This window comes from Pteropus vampyrus, unplaced genomic scaffold (assembly GCF_000151845.1).
Source record: "Pteropus vampyrus isolate Shadow unplaced genomic scaffold, Pvam_2.0 Scaffold112, whole genome shotgun sequence".
Classification (NCBI taxonomy): Eukaryota; Metazoa; Chordata; class Mammalia; order Chiroptera; family Pteropodidae; genus Pteropus; species Pteropus vampyrus.
In genome coordinates this window covers 3,569,748-3,575,406 of record NW_011888893.1, presented here as the reverse complement: position 1 = coordinate 3,575,406, position 5,659 = coordinate 3,569,748, and the positions used below count along the sequence as shown (strand labels likewise).

The window sequence follows — 5,659 nt, the reverse complement described above, 5'->3', positions numbered from 1 at the left end:
GGGGGTATAGCTCAGGGGTAGAGCATTTGACTGCAGATCAAGAGGTCCCCAGTTTGAATCTGGGTGCCCCCTGCCCAAGTCCTTTATTTTACCCAGTGAACACAATGTTCTCCTCTCGGCTTTTCCCATCACATTGATTCAGCCTGCAAGGAAGAAAGAAAAGAGGCAGGTCGGGTCTTTAAAAAGCCTCCGCTGACACCTGCAGCTCTAGAGAAATCTTATTTCTCCAAGGTTGGGTCAGTTCTCATAGGTCTTGAGGTAAACATTTACCTTTTTTTCTTTGTCCAGCATCTGAACTTTCTGAACTCCGTTTTGGGAATTCACAATTGTCTCAGTCTTGATAGAAGACAGGGTACTGTCTCTGGCTCAGAAAACTAAAATGCCAGATAAGTCCTCCCCTTGAACTTCGGGGAAATCTCTCTCTATGTCTCTCTAGAAGAAGGGAATGTGGATTGGTAATCGGACTTTACTAGACCTGAAGATAACAAAAATCTAGGTCATTCAGGGGATGCTAAGCTAGGAGCCTATATCAAACAGTAGAAAAAGTTGAGTGAATTTTTGTCTGCAGCGCCCTAGGGATCAAGTCGAGTTCCCACGGGATACTAGAAGTGGCTTCAGGGCTAGATGGTGAGATCCAGCTAGATCCAGCAGTTTAAAGAAAGCAAATAATTAGCTCAAGTGTCACTCTATATGGGCTAGAAATCCAGAACTTCCTCTGATTGTATCGAGGTCATCTCTTCTCTCCTGTCACAGACTACCTGAAATAGCTGAAAATAACAGGAAAGGCTAATCTGAGGGTTGTCAAACTAATGTCGGCGGAACCCACAGCTCTCGTCAGTGTCCTTGCTGAAAATAGATCCGTGATTAAGAAAGCGCGAGATTTCACACATTGTAATGCAGATTGATGAGAGCATTTGGAAGCGTCAAATTATACCAAATGACCTACTCTACTGAACCTCCCATGCCAGCCGAACTAGCCCCTTCCTCCCGTCTGAAAGCTGAGTGAGCTAGATTGAGGGGTTCTCATTGCAAGAGATAGTTGCCCCACCCCTCATTATCTCCTGATCTAGAGTGACAGAAAAGAAGAAAAAAGGTCTCAGCCGACCCCGGACACCAGACTGGCTCATTTACATCAAGAAAAATCTGGAGAACACCTGTTGGTATGGATGCTTGAAGTATTTTGTGAAGTAGAGAGAGTATAATTTTTAAGTAAGTCTGGCTTTATTTTTATGAGTGTACCCAATTAACGTTCTATTTAAAATATCATAGCTAGACCACCTGGGATAAACCCGTTTGCTCAGTTGTTGACTTGAATCAGGATTCACAGGAGGCCGATTCTAAAGGCATTTGCGGAAGTAGCGATTCATGGTAGAACGTAGGAAGAATCCATAGACCGCAGGTGGTAGGGAAAGCTGGAGTGGATTGATCACGTGTGAACTGCCCATCCGATCAACAATGACGACCTTCACCTAGGCCCTGAGAAATGCACGGAGATGGGGGGCTTCTCCGTCTTGAGAAGCATTTTAGTAGCTGTGCTCCGCAGACAGGGATGCTGGCCAGCGGCGTTACTGCGGAAAGGGGTTTCCATTTCAGTAGGGATGGGAGGATCCTGGGGTGTCAGAGTTCAAGTGGCGTGCTTCCGCACTACCAGATGCAGGTTTGGGGGTCCCTCTATGTGGTCTATGCCACACGGACCTTGGCTGTGGTTGACCAGTCCTGAGATCTTGGAGAAAATCCAGTTAGTGTTTCAGGTGTGGGCATCTGGCATAACCTATGACCCACACTGGCAGAACGGCTAGGTAGTTTGTTGCTGGCGGTCATCTGCAGCGCGGTGCCCACGGGATGAGGCTTCCAGATATCCATTTGCTTGTCATTGATTGGAAGCGGGCAGCGGGATAGCCTACAGACACCATGAAAAGCTCAGTGAGGAGAACGACAACCTCTTCTCTCCGGCGGCCACGTGACCCAGCAGACAACCAAAGGCGGCGTTTGATTCTACAAGATTGTCGAATGACGGAGTCAATTTCATTCATAGCTTCCCCTTTGTGAAACCTAGGGCTCCAACATGGAAAGAGTAGGGTCCCCAAGAATCATTGTGGGCATTTGTAGAACCCAAAATATACCTAAGAACAAAATCTTCCCAATCCCCTTTGCTCACTAAAGAAGCCCCTCCCTGTCCCCTGCAGATACGGTCCCTGGGTCCCTGCTTCGCTGCCCTCTCACTTCACACCCCCCTTTTACTTTTGATCTGTAACTTGAAGAAGCCCCACCATGCCCTGGGGAGCCAATTACAAAGTCGCACCTTGCAGTGAAGGCCACACACAAAAATCATCACAAGGCCCTGCTGATTTATAACAGCCAAATTCTGGGGAATGTGTGCGGGAATGAATTCTTGACAGCATTTGACCCGGGAAGGGAAGATAGGGTGTTAAACTCTGCTGAATTCTGGGTTCCCTGTCCTACCTGGAACACCTCGAGGGTATGTTTATTGTTTGCTCCACTTGTTAATTAAAAGCGGGAATCAAACTTGTCCAAGGACAGATGAAATTGAGAAGCCAGAACAGCCTCGAAGACTAAATCTAAAGACTGTAAGACACGGGAAAGGCGGCAACGTCCTTATCACGTGTCACTTGCCCCCACCCGCCCCCCACACTGTAGCTTCAACACAGTGGTTAGACGATAACCCCGTCAATACGACTTTTAGAAATGCGTTATTTACGGGAGCTCGGGCATCTTTGAAACCATTTCTATCCCATGGCTTCGTAGACCGGGAATGCTGAGAGATGCCGTCATTGAAATGCGTTTTCTAATTTAAAGTGAAGATGGCAGGTTCCTAGCGGAAGAGGCTAAACGTTGCCCCCCATCCCCATGTGCTGGGTGGAAGTGACCGCCGTGACAGCCCGCGGGCCCAGGGTGTTGATCCCAAAGGGTCCCACCCCGCGGAGCTCTTAGCTCCCACGCCGAACGTGCACTTTTACAAACAACACGGCAATGACCAACCGTGTGTACACATCTTCGTACACGCATATAGACAAAGCAGATACACACACCGAAGTGCTTTGACTACCAAGTAGCCTTCCAGAAGACAGCCACCAGTTACGTTCCCGCCCGCCTCGTGTGAAAACACCCAGCAGGTCTTTAAGAATCACTGTAATTCTGATATAAAAGGAAGATCAGTTCAGGATGTCCCTGCTGTTAAACCCAAAATTCTTATCTTCACAGAGTAGGACAGGGGGCCTCGCCACGGGAGAGATGCCGGCCCAGAGTGGGGTGGTGGCCGACGAGAGCCGCCAAGTAGCTGGACGTCGACTCAACCCCCGTCGTAACAAGAGGTTTGATCACGGCCTAGGACTGCGTATATTTAAGTTTGGAAGGATAGAAACCAACTGTTAGCGGTTCTTTTACTGGTGGGATTAATTTTTTATTTCCTTCCTGCTCCTTATTTGTGTTTTTAAAATCATCAACATATTTTTTGGTCAACAAGTATTTGTTGAAAAGCTATAATGTCTATAATGTACTCAAGAATGAGCAAGGCCTTGAAGTGAGAGTTTTTTAAAGCAATGTCCCCCCCACCCAACCCCCTTCTTTTTACCATTCTGGACTTTTCTGTGTAATAAGAACAATCGAATCCCATTCCTAACGGGTCTTTGCCACAGTCCTCCGCGGCCGGCTGGGTGGCTGAGTGCGAAGGTGGGGTGAAGAGAGAGTACAGGGGAGATTTTAGAATGAACGGGCCTGGGGAGGAGGTAAGCCGAGGAGGGACGGGGTGGTCCCCTGGGAAGAAGTGATCTTCAAAGCCAGCATAGCAGCCAGGGGCAGAGGAGGCTTCTGGGCACTCAGGTGAGGGTCAGTGGTTAAGGGGAGGGGGCTCACGGCCAGGAGAGGGCGGGTCAGCCAGGACAGGGAGCCGACCCGGAATGCACAGAAACAGCCGGTTAGAGGGGAGTCCCCCTTGGGAGAGGCCACAGCCGTGACATGGCATCAGCTTGGGAACTGTTGGAAGTGGTCTCTGGGCTCAGGGGAGGAATGTCTGGCTGCAGGTGATGAGGTCTGTGACTCAGATTCCCACACCCCATGAGCTTGTCTCATTGAGGACCAGATGTGGGGTGGCAGCCATCCGGGTCATTTCCCGGGCAGGCGTGTCTCAGTGCGGACTCAGCTCTGGCCGTGGGGGCAGCTGAAGGCAGCAGGCCAGGTTGTGCCCGCCTTGGGTCCGGGCGGGGGGCCGACCTGAGAGCGGCCATGTGGGACCTGGCCCCAACCCCATTAGTCATGAGCGCGGGCTTGGCACGTCTCTTAATTACGGCCTCCTTTCAAGCCTGTAACATGGGCATCAAACCAAACTGACTCTACACTGGGTAGAGGCCTGTTAAAAGTATGGTCCCTCGGCCCCACTCCTCACTATTCTGATTCAGGAGGTTGGCCCTGGGGCCTGTGAGCTGCATTTCCATGAAAAGACACTGTGCTCCCCACCTCACAGCAGGTGCTGTGATGGGCAGCCTAGCTGGGGACCTGTGCCCTTAGCATCACCCAGAGGCCTTCCACTGGCACTTTTGACACGGATGTCCTTGCCATGGACAGCTCGTCGCAGGCATAGGATGGTGCTGAAGGGGATGGCGAGCAGCCGTGCTTTTTGTCCGCAGTGGGGCAGGCCCTGTGGGCTGACCAGCGAAGGGGGCAGCTCAGTGTCTCAGGTCTGGATGTCACCGCAGAGGTCCAGTCTGCCTTAGACAGCAGTGAGAGGGGCCTTAAGGACAGATGCTCCTTACATGTTCTTATTTTTAAATTTTCACTGATTTGGGAGTGTGATTCCAGCTTCCTTTCCCTCTCCGGAGCCCGTGAATCTGCACAGAGGGAGAGAAAGGAGGAGGAGGGTCAGGCCAGTCCCCAGTCTTCTCCGCTCACTCCCGCCCCCTCCCGCAGGGCCTCCCAGGAGCCCACACTTCCCCAGGCCCGGTCGGGGCGATGCGAGCGTGGGTCTGAGAGTCTGGACGAGGCCCCAACGGGAGCACTGGGACCTGGAGACATGGAGCCTCAGTCCCGGGCGTCTGACCTGCAGCCCACTAAGTAGGTTTCAGGATGCTAAGTGGCCACCATGGTCGCAGGGCCACGCAGTGCTCCTATCGGTCCCCTGCTCCTGTGTCGCAGCCCAGGTGGGCTGCTGTGGCGCCAGAGCAGGAGATGGAGATGCACCCAGCCTTCTCTGTGGAGAGTCCCTGCCACCTGCACGCGAGCCACGCCCAGAGGGGCTGGCGGAGGCCAGGATCTGTGCTCTGTAAACACGAATGTGCGTATAAGTCCCTGGGGGAGCATCTTTGCTTTCAGGCTGGGTCTGCACTTTCTGAGGAGTTGTGGGTCAAGCGTTTGATGGGCGTCATCCTTCTCCTCCAGGGCGTGGTGCGGGGAAGCAGGCAAGAGAGGATTAAAAGTGAGGAAGGCGGGGGACGCCGGATTTGAGCCAGGGAACCTCTTGATTTGCAGTCGAATGCTCTACCCACCCCAATCCCCCGCCCCCGAGCTACACGCCTGGCCTGGGATCTGGTCACAGGGGTATAGTGACCACCTGTCATCGGCGTGGACAGGTCCTGCTGGCTGGGGTGTCCCGCCCAGCTCTCCTTCTCTGAACTTGGGCCTCCTTCCTGTCAGGAACCAGCTCCTC

At 52.3% G+C, this 5,659-nt stretch overlaps 1 non-coding gene across 1 annotated transcript; it reads left to right on the top strand.

Annotated features, from left to right (window-relative positions):
- Window positions 1-72, top strand: TRNAC-GCA. Its single transcript has one exon. It is a non-coding gene; the product is annotated as a tRNA-Cys (tRNA).
- The last annotated feature ends 5,587 nt before the right edge of the window (window positions 73-5,659 follow it).